Source organism: Pelodiscus sinensis, chromosome 1 (genome assembly GCF_052426305.1).
Source record: "Pelodiscus sinensis isolate ZL-2025 chromosome 1, ASM5242630v1, whole genome shotgun sequence".
NCBI lineage: Eukaryota > Metazoa > Chordata > Testudines > Trionychidae > Pelodiscus > Pelodiscus sinensis.
The window spans coordinates 81,408,048-81,422,245 of NC_143052.1; the positions used below are offsets into that span (position 1 = coordinate 81,408,048).

Below are 14,198 nucleotides of genomic sequence, written 5' to 3' on the forward strand. Positions count from 1 at the left end.
TAGTTTATGGTTTTAAATGTGCAAATGAAAGCCATCAGAGTGTTTTCTTCATTGTCTGGGTGATCATTTGCAAACAGACTCTTTCATCATTATGTCTTAGCAGTGATTGGTCTCACTCCAACTGGTAGGGTCTAACCAGGTAATTTTCCATGGAAGGGGAGAATGTGAGACAGAGAATTCTCGCCTAAAAATAAGGCTATTTAAGATGCAAAGTTTTCCTGTGTTTTGTCTTTGGCTGGCCTGGCACACCCAAGAGGATGAACCAAAACCCCAGAGAGAAAAAGGGACTTCCCTGCTTTGGAGGCTTATCTGGAATAAGCACAGTCTTAGGGTGAGTGTGTAATAGGCTGGAGTGTGGGTTAGAATTAGCTATGTTCTTCATTATTTTAAATTCGTAATTTACTTTGCTCTGCCTATTTTCACTTGCAACCACTTAAATCCTACAGCTTGAACTTAATAAAATCACTTTTATTTACTATCAAATCCAGTGTAAATAATTGTTACCTGGGGAGCAATCAGTGTATACATCCTCCTTTCATTGTTAAAGGGGGCTTACCTAAATTATTTATTTGGGGCTCTGATCCCATTTGGGGAGTTGTTTGGGGAGTGGGCCAAAAACTGCATTTTCCTCGGACCTAAAGAGTTTCAGTGTCTGTATTGCTCCTTGGGGAGGGCGAATGGTGATCTCAGCTCTGTGCCTTGACTGGGAGATACCATGAGACTTGGCCCAACAGGACAGGGTGGTGAGAAACCAGGGTGGTGAGAGCAAAGAGAAGCATGTCAGTGGCTTTGTCAGCACTCTGGGAAGCATCCCCAAGGGGTCCTCTGTGACCACACCCCGTCACAATGTCCCACTCCTCTTTTTCCCCTGCTGAGGAAGGGTGAGGTGAGCACTAGAGGTTTCCGTGGCTGGAGGAAGGGGTAGTTCACGGAGCCCATGAGACTGGGGACCTGAGAGGAGCCTGGTGTTGAAAACAGTGGGGAGAACACATACTGGAACCCATAAGGCATCAGTGCCGGTAGACCCTTAGCAGCTGAAGGGCCAACAGTGCTTGCCTTAGCCACGGAACACCTAGCATGGTAGCATGGTCAATGTGAGATAGGAGCTAGTGCCACAGCACAGAGATTCTACAATTGAGTTACATTTATATCCTTCTAGATGAAAGTGAGGCTGCTTCTGGCAACCATGCCAGGCTGCCCCGTCCCTGAAGATAGTGGTAACTTGTGAGAGCCATTTTGGGGATAAGAGATTGTAGAGGTACTGAGATTATAGGAGCAGAAGTGGAGCAGAGAGAGAATGTTAGGAAACATGACAAGACAATAGGACAAGTCAAGCAGGGGAGGGAGCAACTGGTTACTGAGGGCGCTGCAGGGAATGTGGAATGGCTGTGAGGGAGAACGTGATTGGTAGAAGATTGTGAGGGATGATATAAGGAGAGTGAGGTTTGGGGCAACTACTCAACTTCTCTAATTATAGAAGAGGCTAGTTCTCCTGGATGAGTAAGAGGAGGCCTCAACATCCTTGATAAAGGCAGTCTAACCACTTTCAGTTTCCTTCTCTTCCTCTGATTTTCATCCCACCATCCTTACCATCTTTTATTCCTGGAGGGACTTCCTTTCCTTAGAGCAGCAAGTACTAATTCTCTCTTCATTCAATCTCCTGAAAAACACCTTACATCATGGCTGCAAGTGCTAGTCCACTTCAATACCCATCTTTGTATCCTGTATAGCATTGAACTCTCTATTGGCAGTCAAGTGATAATAAGTGAAGATGGTGAAAACTTAGGAAATATTTTGTGAAAGTAATCACAGTTCTTCCAATTTCTCCAGCAAAGTTTGAAGTTTCAGCAGAAGGTCTTAAAGATATATAAATTCAGAAGACTGACTAGTGCAGTAGTAATCTGTTAAAACCATCACAATATACCATCCTCTATAGTCCTGCAGTTACCATCAAGATTTACTCCACTCACAAAGCATGAAGATAAGATTAAAATGAAAGCAAATGTCTAATTTAAAATCTTAACTCAAGAACTATTTGTTGTGTCCTTATACTATGTATTGGTTCCCAGTCTTGTCAGAAAGCTGGAGAGAAGCTTGGACTGAACTGTACAAGAAGGGCTTCAGAAAAGTGGCAGCATTTAAAAAACTGCAACTGTCTTTATAACATGGTCCTTATAGGGGTGATAGCTGTTGTCTCATTCTTAGGGTATGTCTTCACTACGGTGGCTACAGGAGCCCAGCTATGGCATTGGCGATGTGCTGCTGTAGCATAGGCACTTCCTGCATTGACGGAAGCAGTTTTTCCATCAGTAAAAGTGATCCACCTCTCTGAGAGGTGGCAACAGAGTGGGTGGAAGAATATTTTTGTCAACCTAGATGCATCTACGTGTGAGATGGATTAACCTAACCATGTCATACTGTATGCGAAATTTTTCACAGCCGTAAGCAATGTAGCTTGATTGACATTTTAAGTGAAGACCACACCTCAGATTTCAGGGTGCAGACCACTGATGTATGATGCAGTTTTATGCCACCAAGCATAACATGGATCTGATCTAGGGTGGCGGCTGTTAGCCACGATCACAATTTAAATTAATATTTTGAGGTGCTCTATCCATTTGTGTCAGAATCTTTGTTCTTGACTTTCTGTGGGTGAAGTCTGTTGATATGGGAGATGTAACCTAATTTAAATCAGCTGGGAAATGGGAGCTGGCACATCTTCAGCTAGTGTGAAGTGTTTTCTGTTTTTCTGCAGAGGATTAGTATTAATAATATGCTTGTCAGGTAAAAAGTCTGAGGTAAACAGTCACTTTCTAAATTTACTGATGAGGACTACTGTGAGTGTATTAGAATAGAACAGGCTAGTTGTCACTGTCTGAATCAGGAAAACAACCAGAAGAACACTCAGAAAAGAAACTTGCTCTTTTTTCTCTATTGCCTTTATAGTGTTTGCATAGTCTTTTATATTCAGAATTTTATTCAGTGCGGCTACGTCTACACTGGCATGATTTTCTGGAAATGCTTTTAACGTAAAAGTTTTCCATTAAAAGCATTTTCGGAAAAGATCATCTAGATTGGCAGGATGCTTTTCTGCAAAAGCACTTTTTGCGGAAAAGCGTCTGTGGCCAATCTAGACGCACTTTTCCGCAAAAAAAAAGCCCCAATCGCCATTTTCATGATCGGGGTTTTTTTGCGGAAAACAAATCTCTGCTGTCTACACTGGCCCCTTTGCGCAAAAGTTTTTCGGAAAAAGACTTTTGCCCGAACGGGAGCAGCATTGTATTTCCACAAAAGCACTAACAATCTTACATGAGATCGTCAGTGCTTTTGCGGAAATTCAAGCAGCCAGTGTAGACAGCTGGCAAGTTTTTCCGCAAAAGCAGATGATTTTGTGGAAAAACTTGCCAGTCTAGACACAGCCTGTATGTCTCTTCCCAGGTGGCTGAGGCACTCAATCTTTGGTTTACCACGAGGCAGCACTATCACAGAACCAGAAGCATCCTGACATTTCTTACGGTTTAACATCGAGGCCTAGAGATGTGTAATTCATGGGAAGACTCAGTGGATAGGAGTGTTTCTTCAGAATTATTAAGCGCTCATAAAATACTTCTGAATTTTAAATAAGGATAATTACATTTTTGGTGGCATAGCAGTTGCTCTTCCACTGGAGAAGACTCAGTCAGATTTCCCCTCTACACACACACACACACACTATTAAATGCAGTAAGATAATATTTTGGGATTCATTGCCTTGAAGTTTCATTTCTTTTAGGAAAATTTATAAAAATGTTCTCTCCTCAAGCAAGTATTGGATACTTGAACCACAGCATCTACTTATTTAACAATGGCTAACACCAAAATTATGTGTTTAAAGTATTGGGTGAAGTCGACTACAAAGACAACTTGGTTCCAGTGACCAATATGGGATTCTCAGGACACAAGGTGTCTTTGTATCACCAGTAACAACTGTTCAAAATATTATGTGCTGCCACTTCTGAAGATGCAACCATGTGAGAAACCTAAAGGCTCCTGTAAGTTGGAAGCGTCTGTTCTAGCCAGTCTTTTAACGCATTCTGTCATTAAGCCAGAATTAAAGCTAAATTTTTTTGGCACAAGCTGTCATGGATTCTGTCACTGTTCTGTTTTGTTTTGATATCCATGAGTTATTCTGGAATTTTGTGTGCGATTACATGACTTGATTTAATGGTAAATAATTGAACACATTTCACAGAGAGCTGGTCAATAGTTATTTCCCAACGGCACAAGATTTTCTGAGGCAACCAGGCCCTCATCCAGTTAAAGAAACAGAACTGCAAAAAAGCAAAGAAATGAGTTTGCATATGGATAGTAGATCTATTCCACTCCCAAGTTTCTGCAGAGACCACCAAATATTAAAACACCAGTTTGCCCATACATTTTATAATGAGGCGATTAATTAACTAGAAAAGACATTGATTTCTCATGTTATTAGGAGTCTTACGCCCCAGTTTGGGCATCTCAATAGGGCTTTAAACAAAATTATGAATGTGACTGTAATCATCTCCACTGCTGTTCTTCCCTGTCACAAAATAGCTTTTAAGGTTTACCCTAAACCCAGTCCTAAAGGTGGGTCTCTTCAGTGTCAACAGAATCAAGATTCCCTAAACTCTTTGTCTCAGGATGAAACCAAATGGAGTCTTTCATTCCTTCTTCCTTCAGAAGCCTGAGGACAAGCCAAAGCCTACCAAACCCTTTTCTCACATTTCAACGAATCATTATTCCCCTATTTCCATAGCACAGAAACAGAAGGCCCATACTCCCTTTCATCTGCATGTACAATTACTCACAAATTATGTTTGATTCCCTTTTATTAGCCACCAGTTCCCCTCACCACACCTACCCAGCTCTCCAGCCACCCTCAGCAGCCTTCTTTCCTCTTCTTTTTATAGGTAAGTGTGGGTTTCTGGAAAATTAATGGTTTCCATCCACCACTGGGCCATGCATCTTAACCCTTGCCTCCCAGAACAGAGTCCTAGCACACAGTAAGGCTATTTGATCTCCTATCCTTCCTCACAGTGCCAGGTCCAAGAGTGTGTCTAGACTACAGGGTTTTGTCAACAAAAGTGGACTTTTGTCAACAAAACTATACCTGCGTCTACACTGCCGCTGAGTTCTGTCGATATAACATCGACAAAACTCAGTTTTGTCTACAGCTGTAAACCTCATTCTACAAGGAATAACACCTTTTGTCGACAGAGTTCTGTTGACAGAAGGCGTTATTGCATCTACACTGTCCTTTGCAACAGTATATGTAGACAAAACTTCTGTCAACAAAAGCCTGTAGTCTAGACGTACCCCAAGATAGGTAATATATTCCATTCCTCCCTACACTTTTGTTATCAGGATGTGTTTGCAAGAACAGGCAGTTTTTAAATAAGTGAACAGTTCAGTGGCCATGCTTTACATGATCTAGGAACAATGTTGTGTTGGATATTTTCTGAAGACCTTCCTTCCCTAAAGACCTGCCTTTCCTTTCTCAGTCTCTTGGCATTGACATCCTTTCTGGTTATAATCAGTGTTCTTCCCTCTTTCCCAATTCAAATACCTGTTTCCTGGCTGGCAGGGATTGATTAAACAATGACTCAAGGTACTCAACTGCTCTCTTTCAAAGGATATTGGTGTATCTTAGTATGGCAAGAGCTTACTGTGAAAGGCAGAGACATCTTCAAGCGTCAAAGCTCTGAGGTTGCTCGAATGCACATCCCAGATTAATTGCTTCAGATCGTCAAACCTGAGACTCCCCAGCAGAGAAGCTCGGTTCTGACATGGGTATTTGATTGACAGCCCAAACTTTGTGTCTGGAAAGCTTTTTATCCTATTATGCAATTTTATGGTGCTGTATAACTCAGTCACTCTTCTTGCCTCTGTATGCATTCGCATGACTCTTCCAATATTTTTCCCTCATTAGTTATCGTGTGAACAGTAGTCATTAGTTACAGTTGAGGTCGGACTTTTGCATCTGTCATTAATGGTTGCTTTGCAGTTTAAAGATACCAAGTTTGAGGGCATAGAATCATAAAGCTGGAGGAGACTTCAGGAAGTCATCAAGTCCAGCCCCCTACCCAAGGCAGGACCAATCCCAACTAAATCATCCCAGCCAGAGCTTTGTCAAACAGAGACTTAAAAACCTCTATGGATGGAGATTCCACCACCTCCCTAGGTAACCCATTCCAGTGCTTCACCACCCTCGTAGTGAAATAGTTTTTCCTAATATCCAACCTAGACCTCCCCCGCTGTAACTTGAGACCACTGCTCCTTGTTCTGCCGTCTGTCTCTACTGAGAACAGCCTCTCTCCATCCTCTTTGGAACCTCCCTTCAGGAAGTTGAAGGCTTCTATCAAATCCCCCCTCACTCTTCTCTTCTGCAGACTAAGGAAACCCAAATCCCTTAGTCTATCCTCATAGGTCATGTGCTCCAGCCCCCTAATCATTTTGGTTGCCCTCTGCTGGACCCTCCCCAATGCGTCTACATCCTTTCTATAGTGGGGGGCCTAGAACTCGATGCAATACTCCAGATGTGTCCTCACCAGAGCTGAATAAAGGGAAATAATCACTTCTCCAGATCTGCTGGCAATGCTCCTCCTAATGTACCCTAATATGCCATTAGCTTTCTTGGCTGCAAGGATATACTGTTGACTCATATCCAGCTTCTCATCCACTGTAATCCCCAGGTTCTTTTCTGCAGAACTGCTACTTAGCCACTCGGTCCCCAGCCTGTAACAATGCTTGGGATTCTTCCATCCCAAGTGCAAAACTCTACACTTGACTTGTTGAACCTCATCAGATTTCTTTTGGCCCAATCCTCTAGTCTGTCTAGGTCACTCTGGACCCTATCCCTGCCCTCCAGCATATCTACTTCTCTCCCTAGCTGAGTGTCATCTGCAAACTTGCTGAGAGTGCAACCCATCCCCTCATCCAGGTCATTAAGAAAGATGTTGAACAAAACCAGCCCTAGAACTGATCCTTGGGGCACTCTGCTAGAAACTGACTGCCAACGAGACATCAAGCCATTGATCACTACCCATTGGGCCCAACAGTCTAGCCAGCTTTCTATCCATTTTACAGTCCATTTATCCAACCCATACTCCCTTAACTTGCTGGCAAGGATATTGTGGGAGACCGTATCAAAAGCTTTGCAAAAATCAAGGTATATTACATCCCGGCTACGTCTAGATTGGCATGATTTTCCGCAAATGCTTTTAACAGAAAAGTTTTCCGTTAAAAGCATTTTCAGAACAGAGTGTCTAGATTGGCACGGACGCTTTTCCGCAAAAACATTTTCCGCAAAAACGGAAAAGCATCCATGGACAATCTAGATGCACTTTTCTGCAAAAAAGCCCCAATCGCCATTTTCGCAATCGGGGCTTTTTTGTGGAAAATAAATCTGAGCTGTCTACACTGGCCCTTTTGTGCAAAAGTTTTGCGCAAAAGAGACTTTTGCCCGAACAGGAGCAGCATAGTATTTCCGCAAAAAGCACTGATTTCTTACAGTAGGAAGTCAGTGCTTTTGCGGAAATTCAAGGGGCCAGTATAGACAGCTGGCAAGTTTTTCTGGAAAAGCGGCTGATTTTCCAGAAAAACTGGCCAGTCTAGACACAGCCCCCCTGACTTTCCCATATCCACTGAGCCAGTTACCTCATCATACTCCCTCTCCCTCCCCCCCCCCCCACATTAGCTATTTCTGGGACAATATAATTGGCATACTTCTGATTTTTGTTTCTTTTTTAGCATTCAAGTGAATATCTGACCTGCTACCCCATAATACCTCCACATAATACCTCCACAACTCAGTGTAACATGAATTTCTGAGCCAGTGTTAATACCTCTTTCCTCCCTTTGAATACGTTCTAACTCCTTACATTAAATTATATGTTCGATCTTTATTTAGCTGTGATTTTTACAGCACCTTTCCCAGATCTGAGAAAGAGCAATGTGTAGCTCAAAAGCTTGTCTCTCTCTCTCTCTCTCTCTCTCTCTCTCTCACACCAATGGCAGTTGGTCCAATAAAAGATTTTACCTCACATACCTTGTCTCCCTTACAGCCATATATTGAGTCTCATTTAGGTAACATAACACACAGGGCCAGTATAGAGACTATATACCACTTAAGCTCTGTTTTAAGGGTTTAAGTGAGATTTTAGAACTATGACCTTGGGCTGTTCCTCTGCGCAGCAATTACAGTTATTTTTTAAAATGATGAGCTGTGTCAGTCTGCAGAGCATACAAGACATACACTTGCATTCTGGGAAATGTGTGGTGGGTCTGTGGAACACATGCCATTGCTGTGTAAGAAAGTGGATGTGGCTGCAGAGGCCAAAGGTCATCTTCCATTTGAGAGGGCAGAGCTCTGGACAGCACTGAATTAATGGGTACGATACGTTCTCATTTGCTATGGTTCATAACATATTAATAATTTAATTGTCAGATACAAGCACTCTGTGCCTTAATGCAAACGGCAACATAGGGGTGGAGAGTAGGGGTTTTTTTAAAAGAAAATGGGAAAGATCTTGATGTATCCTTCATGTTAACATCTGTACAGTGGGCAAAAATAAAAAGCACAGAAAGACACAGGGGATAGAGTAATAAAGATCCCAGGACTAATATTATTCAGCACATTAGCTACTTTTCTGCAGCTTTTCTTAACTTCAGGGTAAAAAGGAAGCATTTATAGTTAATCATCACAATTTAACATGCTTTCCATCCTCTCATGAAATCAATGGGGGTTGAGGTCATTCAGCACTTCTTAGGCCTGGTTCTTTGGCTTTAACTGGCATATTCCTTATGTGACATTTAAAAGCAGGTAGGTGGGGAAAATACATTTTTTCTGGGTTGGTAAAATGAATCATTTCAAACCTCCAAGTGCAACTTCCCCCACTTCAGCTATGTACTCCAGGTTCCTAACCACAAAGTAATAAGTAATTTTCAAATAAAATGCTAATTCCCCTTTCATGCAGACTTCTAACCACATACCCTAGTTCTAGGAACACAAATAGGCTTTTAATCCTGTCTCCACAAATACAATTGGATAGGTGATTTTGTGTCTCTTTTTTTCATCTGTCTCTAGTATAAAAAAAACTTGGAAAAAAAGCGTACTACCAAATCTTCTGCACACCCACAAACAGATGCAGAAAAGAAAAACTAGTTGGCCACAATAAACTAGTATAAGAGGCTGGTTAAACCAAATTTGACTGGGATAATCCCAAAGGTGCAGTCCTCCCGTCCCCATAAAAACTGTTTGAACTCAGTATTCTTTCTTTGAGTATATGGATGCATCTTCCATATTTCTGCCAGGGCAGCCAAGGAAAGAGCAATGGGTATGTCTACACTACAGTGTTATTTCAAAACATCTTATTTCGAAATAGTTAATTCAAAATAAGTTATTTTGAAATAACGCTTCTACACATAAAATGCATTTCGAAATAGCGTTTTGCTATTTCAAAATAGCTCGTTCACACTGATTGGAAGCTGAATCGCATTTAAGGCCAGCTGAAACCAGTTCTAGCAGGGCATCAGTTCAGTAGTTGCTTTGTGTGGCTGTTGTCTGAGGCTATCTGAGGCTTGTGCTTAAAACAGGAAAACTGGTTCTCAGGTTTTCCTGCTTGCTTGCCTACCTCGCTGAGGGACAGCAAAGCATTTTTTTTTCTCTGATTGCTTTGGCTGCTCTGACTCAGGACACCAGAGCACTCGGCACCATGGAGCCAGAGCTGCCCCTGGGCACTCTGGTGCTTATTTTGGATGTCTTGCTGCAAGCCTGGCAGCAAGTGCTGGAGACTGCCTGGAAGCTTCTGTGGCAGCCCAACCCCCAGGTCCTCTTCCGGACCCCCCTAGGGGCCATGGAGGAGCAGCGGCCGGACGCCAGTATGCCCTGCCACATCCACATCTTCCTGGACGGCTGGGGAGACCAACAATAGACCCAGAACTTCAGGATGAAGAAGGACACTTTCCTCGAGCTCTGTGAGTGGCTTGCCCCTGCTCTGCAGTCATGGGACATGCACATGAGGCCCACCATTCCTCTCCACAAGTGTGTGGCCATCGCCCTCTGGAAGATCTCCAAGCCGGATAGCTACCAATTCGTGTGGAACCAGTTTGGCATGGGGAGATCCACCATCGGAGCAGTGCTCATGCAGGCATGGCAGTCTCCGGCCACTGTGGTGGGGGGGGTGCGAGGAGGGGATGGGCTGGCCTATGGAAAAGAGGGGGAGGTGTGCAAGTCCCCTCCATAAGAGGGTTTGTTCTGTCCCAGCCGCACTACAGACAGTCCGCGGTGGCCAGGATTGCAGGGGAGGTTGCTCCTGGAGTGGGGGCGTGGGGTAGTGGCGGGGAAGGAGCATTGTCAGCCACCCTGGCACCCCAGTGACTCTTGGTGGTTTTGTGTGTCCCTCTGCAGGTAGTCAAGGCCATGAATAGAGTGCTGCTCCATAAAGTCATCTGCCTCACTGATGTGGACCCGGTCATCGAGGGGTTTGGCGTCCTGGGCTTCCCCAACTGCGGGGGGGCTATCGATGGGATGCTCATCCCCATCAATGCCCCGGAACACCAGACCTCCCTGTACATCAACTGGAAGGGATACTTCTCGGTCATCCTTCAGGCTGTGTCTGACCACTGGGGCTACTTCATGGACATTAACATGGGCTGGTCTGGCAAAGCACATGATGTACAGGTTTACCGCAACTTCTCTGTGTGCCAGAGGCTGCACGCCGGGACCTTCTTCCCTGACTGCCACATCAGGGTCGGGGACGTGGACATGCCTGTCTGCCTGGTGGGGGATGCGGCCTACCCACTACAACCCTGGCTCATGAAAGCCCTTTAATGCCAGGCTCAGCAGGGCCCGCATTGTGGTAGAGAGGGTGTTTGGCCGGCTGAAGGCCCAATTAAGATGCCTCCTCACCTGCCTCGACCTCTCTTTATTGACCATAATTGGGGGGCATGAAGGTGGTAGAGGGGAGGGGGAACCTGGGAGCAGGAAGGGAGAGGCAAGGGGAGGAAGAGGGAGGAGAAGCTCAGGGTTGGGTGTCTTGCCAGCCCACCTGTCTCCCAGCACTGTGGGTGCAGGGGCCTCAGCGTCCCTGGGGGGCAGTGGGTATGGAGGGGGGAGCAAGAAGCAGGGGGAGCAGGAGTGATAGCTGGAGCAGTAGCAGGGGCTGGAGTGGCAGCAGGCAGCAATCTCTGCACCATGGTCTGCAGGTGGTTGCGGATGGCACAGCCCTGGTCACGCAACTCCCACAAGCTCTCCCGCCACAGCTGGAGGTCTTCCTGCACCCAGTGCTCCTGGCTGTGGAGCTGCCTTTGCAGTAACCCCAGGTGCTGCCGCTGGTATCCCTCCTAGTTCCGGGTGAGCTTGCTGGCCCGGGTGTGGGAGGATATCCTGGGCAGGGTGGTGCACCCTGCACTCACAGCTGGTGCAGCTGTGGAGAAACCAGAGAGGTGATCAGTTCTCCCTGGGCACACAGTGGGTGAAGCCCAGCCCCCCTCTGCAAGGTGAGGACAGCAGGTCTCCGCACCATCATGTCCTGCTAGCCCCAGAAGTGTGAGCTGGCCGGGGACTGTACCCATGCCCCTGTGCTGTATATAGTGGGGGGGGGGGGGGGGGAATGTGCCCTGCTTCTGTGTAGAGGGGGCTTGTGGAGGGAGGGCATTGTGCAGTGTCCCTTCCCGGGGTACGGAGCATGTCATGTGCCTTCATACATACATGTGAGTGGGTAATGGGCCGGGGCCTGGTTTGGCTCAGAGTGGCCACCTCTTCACCCTGGGAAGGGCTGGAGGCCCCTTATTTCGAAATAAGCGTCTACAGAGCGCTTATTTCAATTTAACTATTTTGAATTTGGCGTTATTCCTCGTAGAATGAGGTTTACCAAATTCAAAATAAGTGCTCCGTTATTTCGAATTTATTTCGAAATAGCGGTTTGCCTGTGTAGACGCTATTAACGTTAATTCTTTTAAAGTTAACAGCTGTTATTTTGAATTACCTTTGATGTGTAGATGTACCCTATGATATTTACCATGATTCAGTCACTCCAGCTATAATGTAAGGATGACATAAACTTGACCTTATATAAAATATACAAGCTTTTACTATTTATGCTACCCCTGGGATGTGATTATAATAAAGATAATGTAAAAACTTCAAAGGAACTTTACCACATGCAAAAACTCTTCCAGACAGAAGAAAGGCCTCAATGGGCATTGAAAAGTTTCAGGGAAGATTTTACAAGAATAGTCTCCAGCTATTTTAATGATTCTAATAGCCAATGCACTGCAAGTACTTCTCCCAAGTTGCGTACTTAAACCAATCTAGTTGTTTCACAAAGCTAAACCTCAGAATTTCCATGGATGAGTAAACTGTATATTTGTAAGGGTATAATAATTTAATACTTAAGTTTCATTCACTTATACAACAGAAAAGCTCCAATGTGTCCAATGCCTTGTGTTATAGTGATGTTGATATTCTGTCTGCTTCTCTTTTTTAAGTCTGAAATGTGTTCAATGGCCGTATATTTAAGGACTGACACATGACATTTTCATAACCATTTGCTGACAGTGGTGAAATCATGTCACCATTCCCAAAAGATGCCTTATGAGCCATAATCCTAATATTAAATTCTCTCAAGGTATTTGAGTGTGTTGCATTTAATACAAGTATTTGATCAAGTTAACGAGTTTGAAACCAATCTTTTGCTAAACCATATGTCTGCAGCCCTTCTAGAACTGCATGCTCAATATAGCACCAGCTTCAGCTCAATTGCTCTTTCACAAGTAACGCCAGTGGAAGTCTCAAGTGGAAATGCAGGGTCATAGTGTGACAATTTGGGGAGCTAGCTGTACAATTTATGGACTCTCTGTGAGATTATGAACTCCATTTTGAAGGTTTTTGCTTTTTCTATTGCCTGTTTGTTTCCATGTTGGGCTGAAGGCCCAACAGATAGCGATAGAGGGCTGACAATAGAGAGTTGTCTATACATACTGAACCATTGGATATGTATTCACACAGATATGGACAATGGGGAATGCCTAATACTTTATGTTAACAATGGTAATTAGGTCTCACAAAAGCAATATGAAAAAGCTGCTGCATCCTTGGAAACCCATTTTCTCTGACACCTCAGAAAGGTGAGAAAAAGAGGGAACAGTGAAGATTTAATAGGAGCATACCAAAGAGAGCCAGGTGACCCAGAGGCATTTAAATAAGGGAGCACACAAGAATAAGAGCCCAGGAAGAAGGAGGGGGACTAAGTGATCAAAGGAAAAGGAAGCAAGATGACCAAGAGGGAAGCAGACTCCATGTTGCAACCCATAAACAAGGTGCTGAAGTAGACAAACCAAGGGACTTTGACTCCAGCCCAGAGGAATACTCTGGAATTGTGAGGAAACAGAGGCAGGAACATCTCTCTGATGTTTATTGTTTAATATGACCGGCACTCTCTTGTGATTTATAGGAGTATGTAAAAGAGTATTAATGTGTTAAACTCGGTACAAGGTGCCTGTCTGTGGAGTAACTGTTTTACAATATTTGCAAGGCCCTAAGAGAGATAAACTGTAACCTGAATCTTTTGTAAGAAGTTCTGGGAGATGGTGTGTTGAGCACAAGATAGTCTGAAGGGTCAGCTTTGCACCCTGGGACTAGGCTGCTGGCCAGCAAGAAGAGTTGTGGAGTGTGCTTAAGTACCCTACAACTGCGGCAGTGACTAGACTCTGTCCAGACCCTGTAAATTTAAGCCTTTCAGAGATCCAGGGACACGAGGAGAGGCTGAGGGATTTTTGCTTATTCAGTCTACAGAAGAGAAGAGAGAGGGGGGATTTGATAGCAGCCTTTAACTACTTGAAGGAAGGTTCTAAAGAGAATAGAGAGAGGCTGTTCTCAGTGGTGACAGATGGCAGAACAAGGAGCAATGGTCTCAAGATGCAATGGGGGAGGTCTAGGTCAGATATAAGGAAAAACGATTTCACTGGGAGGGTGGTGAAGCACTGGAACAGGTTACCGAGGGAGGTGGTGGAATCTCCATCCCTAGAGGTTTTTAAGTCCTGGCTTGACAAAGTCCTGGCTGTGATGATTTAATTGGTATTGGTCCTGCTTTTAGCAGGGAGTTGGACTTGATGACCTCCTGTGGTCTCTTCTCTGATTCGAATGGCTTGAATTCCTTGCATAGCAGTCCTAGTGAGTG

The 14,198-nt window shown here is 44.4% G+C and overlaps 1 long non-coding RNA gene across 1 annotated transcript; it reads left to right on the forward strand.

Moving 5' to 3' along the window:
- The first annotated feature begins 202 nt into the window (after positions 1–202).
- Positions 203–12,650, forward strand: LOC142826585 (uncharacterized). Its single transcript, XR_012900802.2, has 2 exons — positions 203–331; positions 10,427–12,650. It is a non-coding gene; the product is annotated as an uncharacterized LOC142826585 (long non-coding RNA).
- Positions 12,651–14,198: the final 1,548 nt, after the last annotated feature.